We start from the raw sequence: 27,887 nt of genomic DNA on the forward strand, positions 1-27,887 counted from the left end.
TTCCCTCTTACTTCTATTATAGGTGGAATCCGGCCCCAAAGGGTACTTATTAACTGGATTTAGATTTAGATTTTAGATGTTGAATATCTAAAGTTGAGAAAGATAGGTTCTGAGGGAACTTAGAAAATAGCTTCCATTTATTGAGAATTTAAAATGGATTAGGCACTATATCTCATGTTAATGCTGTAAAATATTCTACTCTATCTTTTTTTTAAAAAATGATTTTATTTATTTATTTGAGAGAGAGAGAGAGAGCATGCACAAGTGTGGGCAGGGGGGAGGACAAAGGGAGAGAATCTCAAGCAGACTCCCCATCAAGTGGGGAGTGTGGAGGCCAAGAAAAATCAAGGCCATTCCACCTCAAGTTTAGCATTAACACAAGTACAGCCATCTTAGGTCCCTGTGAATAAGAGCTGAACCTTATAGGAAAAACTGCAGAATGTCCTCAATATCCTCGGCAGGTAATCCCATATCAGAAAGACAACAGAGCCCACACACTTGGTAGCAAGTCCCATATTAGAATGAGAACAGAGCTCAATGCCGTTGAAAGCCCCACATCAGAATGTAAACAGAACTTGAGAAATTCTTCCACCCCTTCTGAAAATCCCCTAGACCAGCCTATAAAAAAAACAGCTGTAACCCACTTCGGGGTCCAAGTCCCTGCTCTGCTGTATGGAGTATACTTGGACCCAAGCTCGAGCCTGGTACTTGCATCGGTGTTGGCTCCTTGGTGGTTTCTCGGATTCACAATCTTGGGCACAACAGGGAATCTTACACAGGGCTCAATATCATGACATGAGACCATGACCTGAGCCAACACCGAGAGTCAGATGTTTAACTGACTGATCCACCCAAGTGTCCCTTCTATCTTTCTTGATAATGTGTGACCATAGGATGAACTGTGCTAGGACCTTTGAAAACTTTCACTATTGAAAGAGCTATTAACTAGAGATCCACACCTTTCCATCTTTCATAAATACCTTGGAGTGAAGAGTCAATGGAAGGAATTCTTCAGGGCAGTTGGAATTCCCTTCTACTTTCTTCTTCTTAACATTTATCAATATTGTTAAATTGTGGACATCTACAGACACTATAGATTAGCAGATCCATACTTCCATGACTAACCTTTCTTTGCTTAAACCCACCAAATGATATTTAAAAAACTGAAGGAATTCCCCAGGTTTCCTTGAAACTAGAATTACCCATGGGTCACAGTTTAGTCCAATGAGATGGAATTGAGGTCTGCTGGTACCACTCTCCTTCCTCCTGCTGGTCATATAGTGGCCATATAACAACTATAAGGTGTAGGGATGAGAAGCCACTGTACTGAGGAGGCAGAGAGAAAGGTTAGAAAGCATGGGTCCCCAAGGGCATCTTTGAGTCCATACAACAACTGTGGACTACTTCCCTCTGCACTTCTTATTCAAGCTAACCATAATCGGGTCTCATTTTGTGTGTGTGTGACTTTTTCCTAAGTGGCAAAGTGAATGGGCATTTGTTATTTGTGGCCACTCAGGCTCCTTCTTCTCTAGCAACAGCATCCAGACTTACTTTAAAAGAACTATCTTCTTCGTTTATGGTGCCTTGGGTATCAAAATGCTTAGTCCTCAGTTTGTCAAAGGGTTGACACCAAAACAAATTGTTTCCTGTACTTCCTACATGGAGCCCAGTTGATTCTTTTTTTTACAATATATTTCTTCAGTATTAGATTCTAAAAGTCACCCCAAATTCTTCCAATAATTTCCATAGTTTCTGAAGTTAGAGCCTGTTTCTTCTTCCTGCAGGCAAAGAACCCTTCTTGGTACTCAGCAATCTACACAAAAGCATTGATACTGAATAGTTTCTCCTGAACTTGTTGCAAATATTATCCCATGAAATTCTAATAAATCTCCATGCAGTAGGAACTATTAGTGCCATATTAAAGTTCAGGAAACTGAGGCTCAAAGAGGTTAAATGATATTTCTTGCCAATGTCATACAACAAGAAAATGGCAAAAACAATATTCACCAAATACCTCTGTGCTACTCATATTTCTTAGCCTGTCTTGCATTTCGGTTCTTGTAACCGTTACTGGCCACTGGAACATGAATGGCAGTGACATGTGCCATGACCAGGCTGAAGGGGCTAAGAGATGGCCTATCTCCTCTATTTCTATCCCGAGCCTCAGAGAGCTTGGAGATGATCTCTGTTGGATGATGATCTCTCAACCCAAAATGAACTGTGATATGACAGAAGTAAATTATTACCCCTTAAGCCAATGAGACTTTGAGGTGTATCTTTTGTGCATTTCGAGTTAATTATCCTACCCAATGCATTGACAGTAAATTGAAATAATTTCTGATTTACTTCTCTAAGTTTTATTTTTTAACAAAGCAACCCACAACTAAGAGAGGAGATAGAAAGGACATCTACTAAAAGATGACCCTTTTTGAGCTCTCTGATCCTAACCTGGTCTCTCTGGAAGATATTCCTATTATGTTTTCTTGCCTTGGATACATGCCAATGCAGTTGCCTCTAGTGGAATAGTGATGATCATCACAGACGTTAGTAACTACCTCTACCTCTTACTGAGTGCTCACTTGCCATTAGCCACTGAATTAGTAAGTGACAGAGTATGAATTCACACCATGAGGATGTGATTTCAACCATACTCAGAGTCCTGGTTCAATATGGCAATGTAGGAAGATCACAAGTTCATTTCCTCTACAGACACACCAAATCTATATTTATTTATATAGCAATTCCTAGAAGAGAAACTGAGGGCTGACTGAACAGTTTGTGCACAATAAAAGAGAATGGATTACAAAACAAAGAGCAAGAGTAAAGGAAACACAATAACAAAGGAAACTCCCACCCTTGAGGTGGGGGACTGCAGTGGGGGGAAGGATAGTGTTGAGGGATCAAAAGCAAATTCATCTGCTCTGGGGCACAGAAAAAAGGCAGTTTATTTTATTTTTATTTTATTTTTTAAAGATTTTATTCATTTATTCATGAGAGACACAGAGAGAGAGGCAGAGACACAGGCAAAGATAGAAGCAGGCTCCATGCAGGGAGCCCGATATGGGACTTGATCCTATGACTCCAGGATCATGCCCTGGGTCAAAGGCAGGTGCTAAACTGCTGAGCCACCCAGGGATCCCAAAAAAGGCAGTTTAAAAGAGCAACTAGTATTTAAAAGATTCAGCCCTAGAATCTTGCCAAATGGCAAGAGGGCTGATGAAACTCTCAGGGTTGGAAGGGCTAGTGAATGCCATGGTTTACACTTTCCTTTCCTCCAGTGTGAATAGGGAAAGTAAGGTGTGATATTTAACAGGACTATTGCCTCAGTGGGCTCCAGGTTCCTAGCTCACACCAGTTCTAGCTATCCCACCAAGGCTGACCCAGGGAAGTGCACAACACCCCACCCCTCACCCTATTAGCATTCACTACAGTTCCAGATGTTGTACCAAGGTGACACAAGTGCAAAGTCTAGGCCCTCATCATTTTGGCTTTAGATGGCTTATTAGAGCACCCCAGGTACAAAGTGCACTTAGGACCTCTTGGCTGATGCCTGCTTTGGCTACAGGCCACCAAAGTGCCCCCTATGCAGAGAACCCCAGGATATTTCTGCCTGTGCTAGCCCTGCACAGAGTGCCCTGGGACACCCCAGCTTGCACTGACTTCATCTTCAGCTGTCTTGCCAGGGTACCCTCAATGCAGAGAGTCCTGGAATACCCTGGCTTATACTCACTTCAGCTTTAGCTATCCTGCCAACTATGCCCTCTCTGCATAGAGCTCCAGGATTCTCTGGATTGTGCCCTTTTCAGTTTCAGTTGTCCTGCCAGGGCACTGTCTATATGGAGAGTCCAGGGACTACACTGGCCTCTACCCACTTCAACATTAGCTGTTCTGCCAAAGAACTTTCTGTGCATAGGGCCCCCAGAACCCTCTGGCTTACACCCACTTCAGCTTCAGTTGTCCAGCATGTCCTGTATGTATAGGACCATTGGGCCCTTTGACCTGCATCTACTTCAGCTTCAGCCATCTGACAAGGGTAGCCCCAGCACAGAGTGCCCTGTGATTTCCAGCCCATACCAGCCACAACTCCAGTTGGCTGGTGAGAGTAACCTAGTACACATAGTCTACATAGGAAATGACTATATATAAGACCATTTCTTCAAGTTTAGGAGAATTAGGAGCTGTTCTGCCTAATTCATATAAATAAATACAGTCAAGCAGAAGAGGAAACAGAGGAATGTGATCCAAACAAAAGAATAATACAAAAACATCAGAAAAAAAACTGAATGAAATGGAGAGAAGAATATGACTGATAAAGAGTTTAAAGTAATGAGCATAAAGATGCTTACTGGGCTGGAGAGAAGAGTGAAAGAACTTGGTGAGACCTTCAAAAGAGAGATAAAAAATATAAAAAGAACCAGTCAGAGTTGAAAAAAATTATGACTAACATGAAAATGCACTATAGGAAATCAACGGAATAGTGGATCCAGAAGAATGGGTCAGTAATCTGGAAGACAGGGTAATGGAAAGCACCATTAAGAATAGAATAAAGAATAAATGAAAAGAATAAAAAATGAGAATAGGTTAAGGAATCTCTTGGACAACATCAAATGAACAAACATTAGCATTATAGGGGTCCCAAAGGGAGAAGAGAGAGAGAAAGGGGCAGAAAGCTTACTTGAAGAAATAAGAGTTGAAAACTTCCCTAACATAGGGAAGGAAATAGATTCAGATTCAGGTAGTACAGAGAATTCCAAATAAGATGAGCCTGAGGAAGTCCACACCATGACACATAATAATTAAAATGTCAAAGTTTAAATATAAAGAGGGAATTTTAAAAGAAGCAAGAGAGAAGCAAAAAGTTATGTACAAGAGAAACCCTGTAAGTCTATCAACTGATTTTTTTAGCAGAAACTTTGCATTTCCACATAATGATAAATAGATCAATCCAACAAGAAGATATGACAATTGTAAATATCTATGCACCAACATTAGAGCACCTAAGTACATAAAGAAATATTAACAGACATAAAAGGAGAAATTGATGGCAATGCAATAATAATAGGACATTTTAACACCCTTCTTATATCAATGGATAGATCATCCAGGCAGAAAATCAATAAAGAAACAGTGTCTTTGAATGACACATTAGACCAGATAGACATAACATATACAGAACATTCCATCACACAACAAAATGCACAGTCTTTTCAGATGTACATAGAAGATTCTTCAAGACAGATCACATGTTAGGCCACAAAATAAGTCTCAATAAATTTAAAAAGATTGAAATCATATTATGCATCTTTTCTGACAATGTATGAGATTAGAAATCACACACATACACCCAAATGCATGCATACAAATACAAAAGTAGGGGAAAAAAAAACCCATAAGCACATGGAGGGTAAACATCATGCTACTAAACAATGAATGAGTCAACCAAGAAATCAAAGAAGCAACAATACATGGAGACAAATGAATACAAAAAGACAATGGTCTAAAATCTTTGAGACACAGCAAAAACTTTTCATAGAAGGAAATTTATAGAGTACAGGCCTTCCTCAAGAAATAAGAAAAAACTCATACAATCTATTATTACATCTAAAGGAACTAGAAAACGAACAAAGAAAGCCCAAAGAAGAAAGGAAATAAGATCAGAGTATAAATAAATGACGTAGAGACTAGGAAATATCTATGAAACCAAAAGCTGTCCTTTGAAGGGATAAATAAAACTGAGAAACTTTTAGCTGGACTCATCAAGAAAGAGAAAGAATCCAAATCAATAAAGCCATAAATGGAAGAGGAAAAACAAGTCACTCCACAGAAATATGAAGGATTATAATTCTGTAAAAAATTATATGCCACAAATTGGACAACCTAGAATAAATGGATACTCCTAAAAACATATAATCTTCCAAAACTGAATCAGGAAGAAGTAGGATATGTGAATGGACCGATTATTTGTAAGAAAATTGAATGAGAAATCAAAAAAGTACCAAAAACTAAAAGTCCAGGACTTCAGATAGATTCACAGGTGAATTCTATCAAATATGTCAAGTTTATTCACCTCAGAATATTCCAAAAAATTGAAGCAGAAGGAAAGCTTTCAAATACATTCTATGAGGTCAGCATTACCCTGATAACAAAACCAAAGACACCACAAAGAAAACTACATACCAATATCCCTGATGAACATATAAGCAAAAATCTTCAACAACGTATTAGCAAACCATGTTCAATGATACATTAAAAGAATAATTCACCATGATCAAGTGAGATTTATTCTGAGAATGCAAGGATGACTCAATATTCACAAATCAGTGTGTTACACTATATTAACAAAGCAGAGGACAAAAATCATATGATCATCTCAATGGATGCAGAAAAAGCATTTGAAAAATTTTACAATCTGTTAATGATGAAAACTCTCAACAAAGTAGGTTTAGAGGGAACATACCTCAATATAATAAAGACCATTATAAAAGCCCCACAGCTAACATCATACCCAATGATGAAACACTGAGAACTTTCCTCTAAGATCAGAAACCAGACAGGGATGTCCATTTTGCCACTTTGATTCAATACAGTACTGGAAGTCTACTAAAATCAGACAAGAAATAGAAATAAAAAGCATCCTTATGAGTGAGGAAGAAGTTAAACTGTCACTATTTACAGATGACATGATACCATATGTAGAAAACCCTAAAGACAACACACACACACACACAAGCATACTATTAGAATAAATGGATTCAGTAAAATCTCAGGATATGACATTAATATCCAGAAATTGGTTGTGTTTTGATATACTAACAGTTAAGTAGCAGAAAGAGAATAAGAAAATAGTTCCATTGAGCATTGCACGAAAAAGAATAAAGTATCTAGTAATAAACTTAATCAAGGAGGTGAAAGATCTACATTCTGAAAACTATAAAACATTGGTGAATGGAATTAAAGATGACACAAATGGAAAAATATTCTGTGTTAATGAATTGGAAGAATGTTGTTAAAACGTCTATACTCTCCAAAGCAATCTACAGATTCAATGAAATTCCTATCAAAATACCAATAGAATTTTCACAGAACTAGAATAGTCCTAAAATTCATATGGAACCATAAAAGACTCCAACTATCCAAACCAATCTTAGGAATTACAAAGCTGGAAGTATCACAATTCTAAATTTCAAGCTATATTACAGAGCTGTAGAAATCAAAGCAGTATGGTACTGGCACAGAAACAGACACATAGATCAATAGAACAAAATAGCCCAGAAATAAACTCATACTTACATGGTCATTTCATCTGACAAAGGAGGCAAGAAAATATAATGGGGAAAAGATAGTCTCTTCAATAGATACTGTGGGAAACTTTGATAGCCACATGGCAAAAAAATGAAACTGGATCACTTTTTTTATACCATAAACAAATATAAACTCAAAATGGATTCAAGACATAAATGTGAGACTTGAAACCATAAAACTTTTAGGTAGTAATTTTTTTTTTTGACATCGGCCATAGCATTTTTCTAGATATAGCTCCTAAGGCAAGGAAACAAAAGCAAAAATAAACTATTGGGATACATCCAAATAAAAAGATAGTACACAGCAAAGGAAACCATAAACAAATTAAAAGGCAACCTACTGAATGGGAGAAGGCATTTGCAAATGACATATTTGATAAGGGGTTGATAACCAAAATATATAAAGAACCTATACAACTCAACGGCAAAAAACAAACAACAAACCAAACAATTCAATAACGAACGGGCAAAGGACTTAGACATTTTTCCAAAGAAGACTACAGATGGCCAGATACGTGAAAAGGTGTTTAACATCGTTAATCAGGGAAATGCAAATCAAAACCACAATGACATATCATCTTATGCCTGCTATCATGGCTAGAATATAAAAGACAAATACACAAGTGTTGGCAATGGTGTGGAAATAAAGGAATTCTTATGCACTGTTGATGGGAATATAAATTGGTGCAGTCACTGTGGAAAATAATACAGAGTTTTCTCAAAAAATTAAAAATAGAAATAGGCATGGGGGGGAACTGGGGTGCTCAGTCAGTTAAGTGACTGCTTTCAGCTCAGGTCATGATCTCAGGATCCTGGGATCAAGCCCAGCTTTGGGTTCTCTGCTCAGCGGGGAGCCTGTTTCTCCCTCTCCCTCTGCTGCTTTCCTGCTTGTGCTCACTCACAGTTTTTAATCTTTTTTTTTTTTAAGAAATACTGTATGATTCAGTAATTCTATTACTGGGTATTTACCTAAAAAAAAAAAAACAAAAAAAAAACAAAAAACAAAACAAAAACAAAGACACTAATTGGTAAAGATATATTTGCAGCATTATTTACAACAACCAAGATAGGGAGGCAACCCAGCATCCATCAATAGATTAGTATATAAAAAAGATGTGGAATGAAAAAAATATATATATATTACTCAGTCATAAAAAACGACAAGATTTTTGACATTTGTAACATGGATGGACCTGGAAGGTATTATGCTAAGTGAAGTAAGTCAGACGGAGAAAGGCAAATAGCATCTCACTTATATGTGAAATCTAAGAAAAAAATAAATGAATAAAGAAACCGCAAAGTCATACCTATCAATACAGAAAGCAAACTGATGGTTGCCAGAAAGGAGAGGGGTAGAGGGATGTTTGAATGGGTGAAAGGGAGTGAGCAGCACAGACTTCCAGTTATGGAATGAATAAATCTTAGGAGTCAAAGATACAGTATAGGGAATATAATCAATGATCCTGTGATACTGTTGTATGGTGACAGTAGCTATAATTGTGGTGAGTATAGCATGATGTATAAACTTCTATGCTACTGGGAATCAGCAGAGGAACCTGGTGGAGGGCTACAATTAGCTTTAGCAGACTCTCTCTTGAGACAGTCAGTGACCTGAACTCAGGAGCAGGATCTTGTCAGATAGGGTGTGAAATTGTATCGTTCCCAAAGGACTAGCAATAGAAATAACTTAGATAAGTTGGTTTGCGGAGCCACCCATCAAGTTTTTTTGTCTCCTATCTGGACCACTTCAGCATTCTAACAACGAATGTTGCCTTAAATGGCTTGGAATCTCTTCTATTTTGGCTTTTGTTTATAAAACAGCCAAGTGATGAGAATATATTCATCCCTAATTGGAGGAAAATGATATATTAGAAAAACGTGGGGAAAACCACAATTGCAAAGAATACAAAGGAATGTCAAGTTTTATCTTGAACGCCTCAGCTGATCAACATGAAAACTGTTTGCAAGCAGCTCAGTAGAGCAGAACAACTGTCAGGAAGTGAAAAGATCTAATTTTGAAAACCATAGAGTGTTTCAATGACCTTGAACAAGTCACTTCATCTTTGGGTTTTTGTTCCTGAATTTGTTAAAAAGCAGGGACTGGATAAGTAAAATGCAAGCTCCTGATCATAGCCTAAGAGGCCATATACCGTCCGGTCTTTGCTCTGTTCTCTCCTTCCTGTTCCTCCTTACCTACCCACTGTATTCCAGTCATACTGTCCTCAGACTCTTGACAGGATTGTACCAGGACCTATGTGTTTGCTCTGTATGAAATGCTTTTTCATCCTTTTCTCTTTAAGGTGAGACTGATTACTTTCTAACATTCAGGTTTCAGCTCAGGCAGGCTTTTCCTGGCTCTCCTAGACAAAATGGTCCTACCCAAATATTTCTCTATTATCTTATTTTATTCATAGTATTCATCAGTTTCTGAATCTTATTTGTGTGTATATTTTTGATCTCTTCTCAGTAGAAAGAAAGCTCCATGAGATCAGAGACTTTAATTTTGTTTTCAATGCTCTAGCTCTTATATGGAAAACAAAGTCTGATACATAGTATATGCTCAGTAAATATTCAACCAATTAAATAATAATGGTACTTCTATGGGTCTTTTTAATTTTCAAAATACCTTAAGTTTAGCCTCATTCGGGCTTCACCATCACATAAATTAAGCAAGAATTATTATATTTCAGTACAAAGACCAATTAAAAAAACTTGTGGGTGCCAAGACAATTCAATAATTTATTGAAGTATTAAAGGGAAAGGGGAAAACACTACATTGAATGGGTTTAAAATTTATAAAGGCTGAATCTGCTTTATAAACATTGGTGACAAGGGTGCCTGGGTGGCTCAGTTAAGCATCAGACTCAATTTTGGCACAGGTCATGATCTCAGGGTCAGTAGAGCAGGCCCTATATCCAACTCTGTGCTGGGCATGGAGCTTGCTTACAATTCTCTCCCTGCCCTTTCTCTCTCTCCCTCTGCCCCCCCACCCACTCACTTGCTGTCTCTCTCAAAAAAAAAAAATCCAAAAATGTTGATAACAAAAAAAATGTGTGGGACACCTGGGTGGCTCAGTCAGTTAAGTGTCTGTCATCAGCTCAGGTCATGATCCCAGGGTCCTGAAATTAAGCCCACATCAGGCTCCCTGCTTAGTAAGGAGTCTGCTTCTCCCTTTCTCTCTGCCCCTCCCCTCTGCTCTTGCTCTCTCTCAAATAAATAATTTTTTTAAAAAAGCGTGTGACCTAGAATCAAGGAAATAACATAGCTATTTAAAAAGTGGTGAAGAAACTTTCTCAGTATCCTGAAGCTGACCAGAGGAAGAGGGTGATTTTTATACTACTTTTTCTTCAGATGTCTTCTGTATCTAGGTTTAACATTATAATTTCCCTTACACATCTTTTCAAGGCAAAGAAGATACAACTCAAAACCATCTCTCCTGCTGCATTTTGAAAACTTTTAAAATTCTACACATTTTCTCTGTCATCTCTGTTTTTAATGCCCCAGGTTTAAGACCATGGCAGAGGGGCACCTGAGTGGCTCAGCCCATTGAGCAACCGACACTTGGTTTTGACTCAGGTCATGATATCAGAGCTGTGAGATTGAGCCCTGCACCGGACTTCACACTTAGCTCACAATCTGGCTTGAGATTCTCTCTCCCTATTCCTTTGTCCCTTCTCCCACTCACCCTCTCTCTAATAAATAAATAAAATCTTAAAAAAAAAGACCATGGCTGAGCCCTAAAAAAAGGAAGAGTCTGAGTTTCAATTGACCTAAAAGAAATTGGATAGAGAAAAGGATGAAAAGAAATGAATCACAAAGGAAGACTGAGGGGGCACCTGAATGGCTAGTCAGTTGAGCATCTGACTCTTGCTCAGCTCAGGTTGTGATCTCAGGCTTGTGAGATCGAGCCTAGTGTCAGGCTCTGCACTCAGCATGAAGTCTGCTTGAGATTCTCTCTTCCTCTCCCTCTGCCTTGATTCTCTTGCTCATGCTCTCTCTCTCTCTCTCCTACTCCCTCTCTCAAAAAAATAAATAAAATCTGAGGAAAGAGAACTCCTTTCCTTTAGCATGGTCAGGATGCTTAAGTCCAGAGCTGACTGGAAGTAGGAGGCTGAACTAAATGCCTCAAGGTCATTTCCGATTTTAGCAGAAAATGGTTTTGGGTGGGCAGAGGAGGGCACATGCTCAGACACACTGAAGCTTTACCCAAAGTATGTGAGAGTCTGATGCATCAATAGACTGTGAGGTTGGTTAAACAGTTGTCTTAAAAAGCAAACTACGAGAGATATTCTTCCTTTAAGAGAACTCAAGGCAAGAATGTTTCTCTTCAGGAAGTCAGAGATGGGAGCATTTCAAAGGATTATAATCTCAGGGGGTTAAATTTACCTCAAGGGACCATCTGACCCAACCCGGTTTCTTTAGACAAAAAATATGGTAAGATTTCTACTTAACCTATGAGGGAACAGTGACCTGCTTGCTAAATATTATGCATGTAGAATTCTCAGCACAGTGTCTAGCAAATAGTAAGTGTGAAGACACTGTGGTTAGCATCATGATTATTAATCTATTCTGGTTGAAAAATATTTAAATAAACATACTATATGTACAGATGTAAGAGTAAGACAAAAAAAAAAAAAAAAAAAAAAAGCAAGCCCTGCTAAGGAGCTTTGACCCCAGTAGAGAGAGATCACTTCCACTAATATAGGAAGGGGCTGTGTGAACACTGGCCAGAGATGGGAACAGGTAAGCCAGAGCCTGTGTACTCAGCATAACAAATGAATGTGAGTTCTCACAGGGTAAATCTGGATTAAAAAAAATTTTGAGGGAGATCCCTGGGTGGTACAGTGGTTTGGTGCCTGCCTTTGGCCCAGGGCGCGATCCTGGAGACCCGGGATCGAGTCCCACATCGGGCTCCCGGTGCATGGAGCCTGCTTCTCCCTCTGCCTGTGTGTCTCTGCCTCTCTCTCTCTCTCTCTCTCTGTGACTATCATAAATAAATAAATAAATAAATAAATAAATAAATAAATAAATAAATTAGTTAAAAAATTTTAAGGATTAAGATACAATAATGAAAAATAAATTATCCAAGGAAATATGGGACGTCTGTGGGACAGGGATATTTTTTGTAATTCTTTATCAGATTCTAGGTGGTATTAAGTAATCTTGCTTTCCTATCGCTTGAGACCCTAAGGATACCTGGTGGAATGGTTCAGTGGGGCCATCTAACCGGTCATGCCACACTTTCCAGTGCTCTGTGTAACCTTGAAGAGTAGGGTCTTCATATTCAGAAGGTACCTTCTCCTGCTTCCTTGATAAATGAGTCTTAAAAAATGTAGTACTTTAGATGAGGGAGATGGCTTTTGAGGCCACTGGCTTAGTGAGGGCAAGAGAACAGATGGCCCATGACTCAGTTCCAGGGCAACATCCCAAAGCCCCTTATATATTAGCTGTTCTGCAGATTGTAATAGAATCTAGATTTGATTGAAATATAAGCTTCATTAAAGGCAATGAAACCAAGATACAGAAGCAACATAAGCATCTATCAATGCGGATTGATGGATAAAGAAAATGTGTGTGTGTGTGTGTGTGTGTGTGTGTGTGTGTATACATACATACTCCCACCCACATACACATATATACATACAATGGCATATTATTCACCCATAAAAAGGGGAATCTTGCTATTTGTTACATCATGGATGGATCTTGGGAGCATTATGATAATTGAAATAAGTCAGAGAAAGGCAGATACCGTATGATCTCACATATGGAATCAAAAAAACAAGCTCATAGATACAGAGAATAGATATTGGTGTTGCCAGTAGTGGGGGAAAGGAAAGCAAAATGGGTGGAGGGGATCAAGAAGTACAAACTTGTTATGAAATAAGTCATGGATTTATAATGTACAGCATAGTAGCTATGGTTAATATTATATTATGTATTTGAAAGATGCTAAGAGAATAGATCTTAAAAATTGTCGTCACATTAAAAAAAGTTACCTAGACTTATTCTGGTGGTGATCATTTCATAAAATATACAAATATCAAATTCTTATGCTATGCTCCTGAAACGAATATAATGCTATATGTCAATTATACCTCAATTGCAGACACACATACACCATACTGAGAACTCCTTCAAATAAGTCTCCAGATAGATAAACAGATAAGTGATCTCTTACTCATCTTCCTATGAAACTAGCACCAGGATGGGAATTAGGAGATCCAAATTCCAGCCTGAGTTCCATGCTTTTTGTACCCTGAGGCAGGACTGACTTTAACCACTCTATAAAACTCAGTGGGACTTGCTGCTCCCTGGAAGCCTACTTCTAAAATTTGAAGAGCTAAGATTGATGGAGAAAATAGGATGCTAGAGGGATTCCCTTCTGGCTTATTTTATTTCCTCCCCTTTCTCAGAACTTTGTTGGATCCCAGGGGCAGAGTTGGCACCAGAGACATTTGCCATGGGACTGCGGCCTCATATAACTGGCTTCCAGAAAAGGAAAGCTGCATACATTCAAGTGGTGTGCTGGCCACTCTGAGCTTGTTAAACCAGTTCATCCATTATCTTCTTTACTTCAATCCATGTGGCCCAAATCTCACATTCTAATTTGGTCATACAACTCATTTCTTTCATTTCCCCTAAAGCCCTACAAGGAGAGTGCTAGCAAAAACAAATTAAAAGAGTTGAAGAAATGTAAAGAACCTGAGTGTTGTATCTCCTTTAGGTATTCTTTATGCTTTGTGCTTTTTATAAGGTTAGATGCCTTGCACTGATACTAATAAGTTATTCAGGGCATGCAGTGTTACTGGGCCTGGTTGTAATGTAAATGGAGTTATTTGCTGTGGAAATACCCAGTCCAATCTCTTAGCAAATTGCAATCCCTGAAACTAGGTCCCTTTGGAAGGTGCTTAAATAAATGTATACCTTGTTTGAAAGATTTGCATCAATTCAAGGGACATATTTGTTTCTTTCTAAGATGAACATAGATTGGCTCTGTTCTATTTGTCATAAAATTTAATTACCAATCATTTATCAGAAGCTATTAATCGCCTGATTTTTCATTGTTTTACTGCCTAAGTGACTTAACATACTTTTACAAAAACACAAGCCATGTGCCCTTTATATGTGTGTGTGTGTGTGTGTGTGTATGTTTATTTATAAAAGAAAATTAACCAGGTTTTTGTGTTTTGCTTTGAAGAAGGTTAACTGAGGCTTCTCAGTTAATGTTTGGAACTGTGTAAGACTCAATGACAAAAAAGACTATAAAACAGTACTCCACTCTCCAGACACTTTACAAATCTAACTGGGGAGTTAAGACTTATAAACAGAACCAACTAATGAAAAATGGGATGTTATATGTAGTCATGACTATATGAATAGATACTAATTATACAGCTGTTCAGGGAAACAATTTACCAACATGGGATCAAGGATGTAGACATCATAATTTTAATAAAATGCTGGTGAAGTTGCCCAGTTCTCTTTTTAAAGGACCATGAGAAAACTTCCTTTCAGGGTTTAGACCTAGGAAATAGCTGGCTTCTCTTCTTGGACACAGCATGGGGACTGAGCTGAGGGAAGCTAGCCAGAGGGGTTTTATAAACCCTAGAAGACAGCTCTGTTGAGGCTTGTGCCCAACACAAGCTGCAGACCATTGGAGAGCCTAGAAGATGGGATGATGTAGGACCATGGTGACTGCAAGAACAAAGGTTACTGATTCAGAATCAAGAGGCCTGAGTTCTTGTCCCAGCCTAATAAGTAAGTCACTCCTGGAGCAAGTCATTGGAACTTCTTCAAATCATATTAAATTTTGTCTTTAAAAGCTTTTTGAAATATGATGAAATAACATTCAAAGATGGGGAGGAAAGCTCATTTGGAGGGGTACCCTCTAGAGAGCCAACCCCTAGGTAAGGGGTTTTCATATAAAGAGAATAAAGCACTTAGTCTCCACATGCTTTAGCTCAGGGCTAGCTCTCAGGTATACCAGTTTATTTTCTAGTACCATTACACTTTTTGGAGAGGAAACCCTTTTCATTCCATTAGCCTGCCTTCTGGGTAGAAGAGAGTTTTGACTTGCCAGAACTGCCCTACTGTTACCATAGAGACAGGGGGTGGGAGACAGGTAGACCACCTAGTCCATATTCTCTGAGGTGGGAACTTTACAACAACTTATGAAGTGCAGTATATCCCTATTCTACAGACAAACAAACTTGTCTTGGCTCAGAGATATTCAGAAACTTGCTGAAGTCATACAATTAGCAGGTGGAAGAGCTGGGATAGAATCCAAGTCTTTGTGATGCTTTTACTATGTCTGCATTTGGGGAGGATAAAAGGATGAAAAACTTGGTGGTGGTTTGGCAATGTCAGGAACATCAGTGTCCTATCAATGTCAACGATAGGGAAATGTTCAGCTTCAAGTGATAAAATTAGGCTGTGGGTGTGATGTCACCTGGAAGGGTATTACACTCCTCAAGTCCAATCCCACCAGTGATCTGCTTTGAGAAGGGCAGTGAGAGGAGAAAGAGAGTAGCGGCTCTCCCTTGCCAGCCCCAAGTCTGGTAAGGCTCATTATTCCAGACGGTACACGTCTGAGGATGCTATACCTACTTACAAGCCACAACTCTGTTTTCCTCCCTGCCACCTGCCTCCCCTTCTGGGTTTGTCATCCTGTACTTTTGCTACCTCAGCAGTTGGCAGCTGGACCTGGCTGAGTGTTCCAAGGGACAAGCTCTAGAAAACTGTGGCCTGATTAAAACTGTGGCAGGGAGAAAAGCACCATGGGACAGGGTGGGGACCAGCAGTCACAATGATTCCCTACAAGTACCTGCCCTGCTGAATGACTGCATGTGGGATGGGGTGTTTCTATGTATTGTCAATTGAGGGACAGGGTCGCAGGACCACAGTAAGGAAGGGGAGCTAGGCATTCTTTTCTATTTTCTCTTTTTATACTCAGGAACAAGAAAGGGCTGTAGATGATCAACCATTCATTCCAGGGAGCGCTTACAGGATGCCAGGCACTATGCTAGGAGGAAGACAAAGTCAGTCCTCAGGAAGATGCCAGTATAATAGGAGAGGCAAATGAAATTAAGAATACAGTGTGTATTTAGAAAGAGTAATCTGTTTCATAAAGGAAACATAAGGAGCTGGAATATATAGAAGTAGGTCTGATGGAGTCTAGGGTACGGGCAGGGAAAACTTCCATATGGCAGTGACATAACTAAATTGAGGGTCTGAAGGATAAATAAAATGACCAGGGGAAGAGTTGGGAAGAGAATCCAGATGGAGGAAATATCAAGTACAGAAGCATCAAGGTTGTAAGGCATACTTCTTTATTCACCATGAAATATCAGTGACCTATTCTCTCTCTCTCTCTCTCTCTCTCTCTCTCTCTCTCTCTCCCATAGACACCCTATTTACTCATTATCTACCATACCACACACACTCTATATTATCCCATTTCTTCTTTCTCAAGGTGTTGGAAATACAGATACAAATTTGGAATGGACTTAAGTGAAATGAGAGATAATATATGGAGTGCAATGCAACACTGAGTAGCCTAGAAGGTTGGTGAGTCAAGGACAGTTTACTGGAGAAAATCCCTGTGTAAGAGTAAGATTTCCTAGACAAAGTGAGTGAGAAACAAGAGGATAATCTTAGGCAGGGGGTCCAGTCAAGCAAAAGCTATAAGGTAGAAAATAGCCTGGTACCTATTTAGGTAACTGCCAGCATTTCAATGTTACTAGGAGACATACTGCAAAGCAGGGGGTGGCAAATTAGGCAGGAACCCCTTGTATAATATCCTTGCATGTGTTTTCCTTCCATGAATATTTATTGAGTGTCTGCTACAAACTAGGCCCTAAGGCTACAAGACTGCACAAAATTAGACTTGGTCTATGGCCTGGAAATCAGGACTCACACAAAGCAAGAACTCAGTTAAGTGAGGAAGACCCCCAATGATCAGAAAAATTGGAGTTGGGGAGTTGACTGGGAAGTATCTAGGAGCCAGACTTTGTAGACCCTATTAGGAAAGCCACTCTTTATTCTCAAAATAGTAAGAAGCTCTCATCAGGTTTTAGGAAAGATTTCAACATGTTCAGATTTGCATTTTGAAAAGATGATTCTGGGTGCTGTGGGGGAAGGACCTCTATTTCTGACTTGGACACCCTATCCCTCTCCTACAGCTGTTACCTGTCACAGCAGTGGAAGGAAACCATGGCATCTACTATACAGCATCATCTACCCATGCAGAAGCCTAGCAGCTTCCACCAGCTTTCTGCACTTGCAACCACCTCGGGACGCTGACAACAACGCCTTCCTGTCTGCCTCCGAGGCCAACCGCAATGTCTCAGCAACAATTATATTAATATGGGAGCTAGGAATGAGCTGATGGAAAGCTGTTCATCCATGTAATGAGGTTTCACTTGTATTTTAGAAATGTGTCAGATAATTTGGTAAGAGACAGCAGAGCTTTTTTCTGTTTGTCAAGAGATGGGGGAGGTAGAAGGCGAGTTCCTTAGCTTCAATTGCAATGTGAGAAATGTAATCTGTACAAGAGATGCTCAAGGCAGATAAGCAAATGTGGAGGGAGTGGTGACAGTGAGAGAAGCCCAGGACGGGACATGGCAGGGAGGGGAGAGTGGACCATAAACACCCATAAACAATTGTCATCTCGCAGTGAGCAATCACATAGGATGCATCAAGCATTATCTACACTATTTCATTTAAATAACACAGCTCTATAAGGTAGGTGTTAACCCCATTTGGCAGAGGGCTCAGAAGGTGAATTGTGAATTCCAATGCATATCTTTATAATTCCAAAGTATGATTTTATGATGACCTGACATTATGCTATATTCCTGGATTAAAAAATCCTTAATTGGCATGTGTTTGGTGTGGAACTCCGAGGTCTATTTTATAGAAGGGGAAAAATGTACTCAAAGCTAGTAAAGAGTATTTTTTTCCCATCAAGCTCCGGTGAATCTCAGTGTTACATGTTCCTGTGATGTTTGTGAGATCTGAGACCAGTGCTCTCAAGTATGGCATGTGTAACGACGTTTAAAAGGCACACAGAGACCACGTTGAATAAAAGTGAATCACGTAATAGGGAAATTCAATCTCTCCATTTTTCCCAATTGCATTAAGTCAGTGGCTCTCAACATCAACTGCCTGGTGGAATCACCTAGGGTGCTTTAATCAACTTCAGGCTCAAGCCCCACCTCAGGATTAGATTAGTCTAATCCTGCTTCCAAGCTTGTCACTCTTTCATGTCCTGCAAACTACTGGGTGATTTTGGTCAAAGACAGATTCTGATTCCATGGCTGTGGGTGGGGCTGGAGAGCCTCATTTGTAACCAGGTGGTGCTGATGCTGCTCATTAGGGAAACTTACTTTGAGCAGCTACAGTCAAGGGTGTAGCCAAGGTTGAAACTGCTTCAGGGAGACAGTTTCATTATACTGCTAGTCAATCATTTTTATTAGGGTTTAAAATATTATCAACTAGAAGGAGTTTCGGGTGCACATGCAACACACCTTAAACAGCAAACAATGACCCTCCCTCCCTGTTTCCTCCCACCCCATGGAGCCCCTTCCCTCTGTGGTATCAAATATCATCATTCTTTTATAGGGATCCTTTCATATACAAGTATAGATGTGTGAGATTTTTTTTTTGAACTGCAAGTTACAGCATTTTAATCACACAGTTCAGCTTTTGTTTTCACTTAAGATATCTTGAAGGTTGTTTTATAACTGTACACAAAGAGCTGCTTTATTCCTTTTTCTTTTCCACTGTGGTAAAATATATATATCAACAACTTACCATATTAAACATTTTAAGTGCAGAATTCAGTAGCATTAAGTACACGCACAATGCTGTGCAGTCACCACCACCTTCCATCTCCAAAACCTCCCAAACTGAAACTCCATACCCACAAAATGGTGCCAGTTAATATTTAACTCTCCTTTTAGACAAAGCAAGAACGGATTTCAGGGCCAGAGATTTCCATAGATAGCACTGTCTGGGTAGAGTTTACTCATGGGGTTCTGTGATCGTTTATTTAATTTTACAGTTGATCTGTTTGTGATAATACTAATTTTCCACTTAGAGTAGTTGCCTTTTAAACAAATCTCATTTCTGTTGAAATGACAATGTCTGGTAAGTATTAGTGAAGGCTGCCCCTGGTGGAGCCACAAGTTGTGACAATGGTCATGAGGAACCCACTCCCCTGCCAAACCCTCTTTCTGGGCTCCCAACTGACCTTCATCTCCACACATATGGCAGTGGAAATGGCCTTCCCTTAAGGCCTCATGACCTGTAGCCCTTTTTCTAAGGACTGGGGCTGTTTTTTCTCAGACCACACAGTATCTCCTCTGTCATCCTTAACAGGATGGCAACCGAGAGTGAAGGCATAGGTCCTTTAAGGGATTTTGTGTTTCCTAATAGATATAGGGAACTCAGCCCCAAGCACTTCACAGTAAGCGATACTAGAAAGTGCCCTTCTAGAAAAATCACACTTTTCATGTGGCAGGTATCTGGCTTGAGAAAGTCAGAAAAGGACTAGTGTTCTTCTCACATAGGAGGTTGTGTAACACGCACAGACTTGACATGGGGGCCTGGGCTCATCATCAATAAGCTTAGGGACATGTAGCATGTGACTTTATGTTTCCAACTGTCAGTATTTTTAAAGTCTGCAAAATGATAAGGTGAAGATCTTGGGATGATTAAATGTAGTAGTATATAGAGATATTTAGCACTGTGCCTGGTTGATTGCTAGTGCTCAGTAAGGGGAAATCATAGACCTGGAAGCAAAGAAAAAAGGAGGATATGGCCAAAAAGTGCGGTTCTGGGATACTCAGGTGGTCACCATCCAGCCAACCTCCCACCTGGGATGGAAAGAGGTAGAGTGTGTGTGATAGGACTCTCAGTGTGAGCCATGACAGGAGAGATGGTGCTATTACATGGAAAGGGAATGAACTCTATCCTAAAACAGAGTCTGGACTAACTCAAAGTGTAGGTGGGCGTGGAAACAGTTTTCAATAATAAGAGAAACTGTTCGCAAATTTAAGAATTCCAGTGACCTAGCAGTTACCTCAACCACACATTTTTTTGTGTACTTTCAAGCAAAACAGAGTATTTAAAAAACAAGTATGTAATAGACACATTTTTTAAAAAGATTTTATTTATTTATTCATGATAGACATAGAGAGAGAGAGGCTGAGACACAGGCAGAGGGAGAAGCAGGCTCCATGCGGGGAGCCTGACGTGGGACTTGATCCCGGGACTCCAGGATCGTGCTCTGGGCCAAAGGCAGGTGCTAAACCACTGAGCCACCCAGGGATCCCAGACACATTTTTTTTTAAGGTGCTAATATACTGATTCATTGAATAAGATGTGATCCTGTCCTATGTGTGTGGTACTGCTCTAGGTATTTAGGAACAGTGACAGATGAGATGGAGTTGACTCCTGTACTCATGGACTTAAGTACTAATGGGTCTCCTCCAAGCCCACAACTCTGTGGCTCATTCAGCTTATCCACATACAGCCCCTGCTTTTCTGTCCTGCAATGTCCTGGAAATGCAACAGTGTCTGGTGATGCTTCTACCATGCAGAGGAAGAAGAAATAGATGGTCGTATTTCCAGAAGGAAGAATAAGTATTAGATCTCTCAATTGTTAGAAACAAAAAATGATTTACCCTCATTGATGAGGTGTCTTTCTTTCTGTGACAGGGAGAGCAGACTGAACAGAAGGGATAATGAGTGATGATCTGGGCACTGGCTGGAGCTGCTCCGGTCATCGATTGGAAGACTAGCAAATGAGGAGGAGCAATACAGTCTGCTGGGGCTTGGAAAAATGTCCTCAGCATGAGCTGCACAAGATAAAGACTTGTGCATGTTCTTGTGGTAGAAAGGGAACAATTTAACAGTGAACCATCAGCCAGTTATTATGCTGGTCCATAGAATGGATTTTGACTTTGAAAGAACTGTGTTGATCAACATTAGTTTTCTAATCTGTAAAGTGATGATTACAGTACTTAGTTCATTATGTTGGTGGGAGACTTAAGTGAAATGTATACATACAGGGGTCAGTGCCTGGGACATTGTAGAAATGTCAGTAAAATATGCAGAGCTGAATGAAGTGAAAGCAGTGTTATGCTATTGTGGAAAATAATTTGTGCAAGATCTCATAGGCATTAAAAGGCATTGTATCTAAGATTTAACTAGATTTCTACAACTCCTTTCTGCGTTCCTTACTGGTAAGAATCCTGTTGCATAAGCAACAATTGATAGACAGCTACAATGAAGACCACCATCTTGTCTGCTTTTGTAAAAGACAGAATTCACAGGCCACTGCTCAGGCTAAGATACCAATCACTGAATTGTCTCACAGTATTGAAAACATGCTTTATGATCTGTGATCAAATCTGGCTTACTCTTAAAACAAGTTGATAAGCGAACAAGAAAGGAAAGGAATTAGAAAAATACAAAAAGATTACTTTTCTAAAGGGTAAGGAGTGGGCTAAGGGAGCCCTTGGAAGGACGGAGACTTCTCTCCCATGCTTATCTACCAGGATATTCCAGTGACTAAAGGGTTAGGGAGGGAAGGCGAAGCTGAGTAATTAAGGAGCTCAACTGTGTCTGGATAAGACAAAAGGAAAAATAAGCTCACCACCCAGGTCAGGGCAGGAAGGTCCAGGGAAACAGGTGAGGCAGGTTTGTCCACATCCCCTGTGAGGAGGCCCAGCAGAACGAGTTTTTCCACAGCTAATCAGTAATGTGTTATCAAACTAGGTGAGGGTGATTCAGGCAGGAGGAGTTTGGGAGCAGTTAAACATAGAGGTAAGGAATGGGTATTTAGTCACACAGGTTTGGGTTTATGTCCTGGTGGTGCCATGTTCAGCTGGGGGCCCCTGGCCAAGTTTATGAGATTTCCACATGTTATCTTCCTCTTCCCTAAAATAGAGAGGATAATACTGCAACTTACTTCAGAAAGTTGTGATTATATGAACTAATTAAGTAAACTCACACATAGAAAGTACTTAATAAAAGGAAGTTGTTAATTATTAATTACTGCCATTATTTGAGAGATTTTTAAGACACAAGCAAACTTAGGGCAGGCGAAGGAAGGATGGCTACTTTTCAGGAGTCATGGTGCTCTTACATTGTGGCTGGGATCCTGGCAGAGGCAGGTCTTCACTCATAGGGAGAAGGAGTTTGTAAAATAACTCCAAAATCCAACTGGGTACCACAGCCAAAAGAGCACAAATGCTGGCACTGGTCTTTGACAAGCCCAGGATAGATATCTGGAAAACTTAGCCTGGTTACTTATTCCAACAATGGTACTTACTCAAGAGAAGTTACAAATTTAAACCAGCAGAGAATGGTATTCTCTTAGAGCTAAAAGAAGCCCCTTAACTGGATAGGTCAGGACTCTGTCTTGGCAAATAGTAGATTGCTTTTAATGAGCAAACTTATTACCTCAAGTCCAGTGTGGCTGCCTGCCCATAGAGAGAATCCTGAATAGAAGAAAAATTTCTGGCTGGTTTGATGATATTCTGGAGATACAACTTAGTCATTTTTAAGAAAACACTTTATTCACCAGCCTAAAGAGACCGATACTTACCTTTGAGTACATGCATGGGAAGAAAGTAGGTTTGGTCTTGGAGTATAAACTCCCATCAAACTGCAGGTTCCCAGAGATATTGGTATTTCCTTGGGAGTTTATTGAGGAAATAGAACATAGCAGAGGAAAGGCTTTGGATGAACCCAGAAGTTCAAATGCTGGTTCTAGTCGTGTGACCTGACTCTTCATTGGTATCTACATTTATAGGATGAGGGTGAGAGGGCCTCACTTATAGAAGGGCTGAGGGAAAATAACAGTGGCAGCAAATATTTGAGAGTCCATTACATACCAAGAACTGTTCTAGCACTCCTATGTATCCACTTCTATAATGCTCACAACACTAGAGGAAAAGCTCAGTGATATCTTCAATCATAGACTAGGAACTTAAAACATAAAGTGGTTGAGAAACTTGTCCAAAGTCACAAGACTAGCAAATGAAGAGCCAGGCACTGTAAACCACGAGGCCACATCTTTTACCACTGTGATGAATGGCCACATGAAATAATGAGGAAAATGCTTCTTTCAGTGTTGAAGAGGTAGTTGGTCAATGTCGACTATCAGTCCCTAGCATAGCATATAGTATCTGCACATTCTCCTAAAGATTTTAAGAATTTATAAGAAAGTTTGGGTCCAGTCTTATCCAACGTATTCTTGGAGTTGGAGCTAATGATCTTCATATTCCTTCTGGGCAGGATGCACCATTTTGCTTTCTTTATAAAAATATTTGTCATTTTCTTCAAAGGCCACTAGAGAAAGGGAGTCATCCTTACAGAATTTTTTTTTCTAAATTTTGGTAAACAAGAAAAATGAAGTAAAACTGCACAATTTTAGTGAATCCTCATAAGCATCATTTCATTAGATGACAGACTGTAAGGCGGCAGGCCCAGTAATGTCAAATTGTGTATAAAGAAAGATCCCTGGGTAGTGTATTGGAGTAGAAGGCAATAAGCCTGGGGGGTAAGAGCACATGCTCTCAAGTCAACAAGCATGCATTCAAATTTGGGTTCCATCACTCACTACCTGATGACCTCATATCCTTCCATGTCTTGGAACATGTTTCCAAACACAAAGATCATCAGGATAAATATCACATGAAATTATTCAAGGAATCCTCTTAGCACTTAGTAAGTCTTCAACAAAAGTCCACTGCTCATATTGCTATTATCCCCAGCAAGGATCCAGAAGTTGGGCAAGGGTTACTAAGAAACAGGGCCAGGATTCAAGCCCAGATATCCAAATAATACAGTTCTCTTTCCATGTACAACTTTGCTTATGGGCCCCTTCTCCCCCAGAAAATCATTAGGACTCTGGCATGGCTTCTAATAAAAAAAATAGGCATTTAAAAAAATCTTCAAACCAAGAAGAGAATAGAACAAGATAAGGAGTACCTTAAAAAATTATAGAACAACCTGAGGATCAGATATAAAATCATCTTTTAAATAGGGCTAGGGCCGATGCCAGGAAGGCTTAACATACATTACAATGAAGAACACATAAGTGTAAGAAGGGACCCATAAAAACCACCAGCATGTGAAATACTGCCAAATGCTGTGTGCTTGCCAAGAAGGCAGCATCACTAGGCTGGATTCTAATGTTCCTCACTGCAAAGCAAATAAGCTGGGTGTTAATTAAAGTGTATAAGTTGATTCTTGAGGTAGTTGCCTGGGAAAAGGAATCCTACAGAAGAGTCTCTTCCTCTCAGAGAGTTCTTTTGAAATTGTGGATTTTCTGCAAGGGAAATTATCCAAAGCAAACACACCTGTGTATTCTCTGCTTCGCATTGCTTGCAGGGCTAGGTAGCTTGTGAGCAAGAGATTTATTGTGCTAGTTTCTTTATTGTGCCAATGAACTGGCATCATATCTGCACTTCACAACCACCTCACAGGCTATGACAGAGGGCAGCAGTCCTCTGTCCATTTCGCAGAGGAGAAACATGACAAATGGAGGTGCTAAGGGACTTGCCCACAGTTGCAGAGTGGTAGAGCCCATAGAAACACTTTGATCCCCTAGTCCCAAATATAAGCCTCTTCCCACCCTATAAATGATACCCCAAATAGCAAAAGATAGGTGAGCGAAGCCTGATAAGAATTTAAATGAGTGACCTGATGAAGCAAGGCTGGAAGGATACACTCTTAGCTTTCTGAAATCTTATTGGCATGGTGAGTGTGCAGTCATGGCTCTCATCAATACCACATTTGGTTCAGAAGAGCATGCTGAGCTAAATCAGAGGCAGTAATGTTTATTGACACTGGTTAGTGAACCAGCCTTATCATACCTTGCTATTTCTCAGGAAACTAAGTCCTCTTAATGCCATTTACCTTTTTTCCCTATGTTACCCCAGGAATGAAATAAAGTGCCCCTTGAGCACTTGAAAATTCAGGTGCTTTTTATTTCAGTTTTAGACCAATGGTTTTTGCCTTGTCAAGGGAGTTTGAGGGGAGGTATTGAATGAGAAGGAGGCATCCTGGTGGTCAAGGTATCTCCTGATCCTTTCTATTATTCATTTGCCCTGTTAACCCAGCTCTGGCTATTACTGGGAAATCTGCTAAGCCTTGGGGATCCAGGAGTGTCCAGCAGGCAGAAGACCTGGAGGCTCCCCTCCCTCATGGAACTTGTGTTCTACTGGGGAGATGTACAATAGACAAAAGGACAGAATTTCAGATGGTCATCAGCATTGCAAAAATAATTAACTTGAAAGGAGCATAACTGGGGGTGATAGTGGCAATATTGGGCCCATTTTAACTTGAGCTGAATGAGCATTTTAGGATGCCCTCTGAAACAGACAACATTTGAGCTGAGCTGAAACCTGACTGAAGAAAGACAAATATAGGAAACGTCCAGAGCAAAGTGTTCCAAATGGAAGGAAGACTAGGCACACAGGTCCCAAGGAGGAAAAGAATATAGGCAGCCAGTGTTGTTGGCTCACATGAATTGAGGGATTTATATTAGGTAAGATTGGGGCATGGGCAAGAGGTGAGGTCATAAGAGGTCTGGTAAACCATTCTGGGGACACTGGATTTAATTCTAAGTGTCATAGTGCACCAACCCACGGTCTGTCCTCTGAGTGCATTCTTTTTCCCCTTCCACCATGGGCTCTGGTGTTTTAGACCAGCTCCACTGCTCAGCTGCACAGTCTCTAAATTCTTAATGGCACGGATCATGTAGATTACATATTGCTGACAGGGGACTCCAAATAATCTCCAATTCACAAGAAGGGGACATTGAAGCCTCCAATTCACAAGAAGTGGAGACAAGGTGTAAATTATTTCTTGAATATGGCAACAGGAGATGGAGGCTGTCAGCTTTGTTCCGACTGGAGAAAGCTTCCTTACAAAGCCTCTTTATAGGTGGTTGTCCCTTAACAGCCCTGTACATTTTGAATCTGGAGGATCCTAGACTAATTATGACCTCATTGATTTAAGTCCAGAGCATGGACTGGACCTGCAAACATTGGTTAAGGTCAGTTAACCTGAGCTTCATCATCCTCATCAGTAATTGTAGATAATACCAACACCTGACTCAGGGACTTGCAACAAGATAAATAGTTCACCCTCATGCTTTACAAACCATAAGCTTGAAATAAGTTCTCACTGTTACAGTTTTTAGTCTCCATCATCAAAAAATGAAATTTGTCCCACTCTCTCTCTTCCTCACACATGCGCACTTACTTCAAAATCCTGCATAGTGATTTTGTAATCTTTTGGAAGAGGTGCTGGAATAGTATAGTTAATGACCAATGCCTGTACGTTATGACTCGTCATACAAGTAATTCATTCCTCACTATAGGAAACATTGGCAGAGGTTGCCTGCTCATCAGCATGTAGAAAAAGCCAAGTCCACCTAGATGAATTACCACCTGCAGCTGCCCTCATAACCCAGTCAACTAAACGCGCAGGGCTTTCCAGCATGGGCAAAGAGCTCCTCAGACAGAGTCCCTGGGAGCCTGACGCTGCTGGTGGCTAACAGGGGACATAGCTCCAGCCCCCAGGACCCAGGGTACTGGGGATGAGGCCAAGGACAAGCTCAAAGGCTCCCTTTGAAGTAACACCCTGCTCCAGGCCAGCAAGTGGTAGAGAGAGCTAAGGAAAAAGACCAACCCCCAGTCTTAGTATTAAGTAGGATGCTTACCTCCTCTTTCCTTGGTACAAGCTCCACAGCTATGACAGGGGGAGTCAGGACTCCTTCTGGTGGGACACGAAAGAGAGAGCCTGGGCTGCTACCATCTCCAGTTATCCCTTCAAAGAGGAGTGAGTGCCAGTAAAAACTTTCTTCCCATCTCTGGCTGGAGCAGGCAGCTTCAACCGCTTTTAGAAGCCCAACCCAACACAATTCCTCCAAAACATTTCCTCCTCTCCTGCTGCAGAAACTTGCTTAGCCCCACCCTCTCCAAGGCTTCTAGGCTCTTCTTCCAAGTCCTGCATCTCCACCCTCCTCCTCCTCTTCCTTCAAAGCTCCCTGGCAGGGCTGGCCTAACCAGCTCAGGTACCCAGAGCTAACACCAGAGAGGATGCCTATGCTGTTAGCTGGTTGGTGGTTGATTTGGTCTCCATCAGCTTGGTGCTGGCCCCTCCAATTTATTTTGAGAGGGAGCCCCTGAATTAGAGCCAGAACTTGGGCACCTGGCCCAGATATGGGAGACCAGATAGTATCCATTTTCTGGTGATTGATTTAGAAACTTGTAGAAATTCGAAGACCAAGTGTCAGAATATGGGTGTTTTGTCTAGCTGCTTCACAGGGTAACTTCATTCCAGGCCAAGCAGCTATATCTCTATGCCAGAGACTTAGCTATATTGCACCCCTATTTCAGGGGCCCCATCTTGTCTCATGACAGATGTAGCAGCCACCTTTTTTTCTCAGTAAAAAAGGTGAGGGGGAGAAACTTGAGAGACACTTTGAAATCTGAGCACCAGGCTGAAAAGAGAGATTTCATTTCTTCATCTGTGTTGGGGAGATCAGCAAAAAAAGCA

General features: G+C 40.4%; 1 protein-coding gene across 2 annotated transcripts in view; it reads right to left on the reverse strand.

The window, feature by feature from the left end:
• The window catches only part of ATP10B (ATPase phospholipid transporting 10B (putative)), a 311,023-nt gene extending 283,743 nt beyond the window's left edge, over positions 1 to 27,280 (reverse strand). Inside the window, exon 1 of one of the 2 annotated variants that reach the window (XM_055325826.1) lies at positions 27,049 to 27,280. The gene's annotated coding sequence lies outside the window, so the exon portion shown is untranslated. The remainder of the gene's footprint in view (positions 1 to 27,048) is intronic. The other variant, XM_055325828.1, reaches the window with a different exon arrangement.
• Between the last annotated feature and the right edge of the window lie 607 nt (positions 27,281 to 27,887).

The sequence above is a fragment of the Nyctereutes procyonoides genome, unplaced genomic scaffold, assembly GCF_905146905.1.
Source record: "Nyctereutes procyonoides isolate TBG_1078 unplaced genomic scaffold, NYPRO_anot_genome, whole genome shotgun sequence".
NCBI classification, from domain to species: Eukaryota; Metazoa; Chordata; class Mammalia; order Carnivora; family Canidae; genus Nyctereutes; species Nyctereutes procyonoides.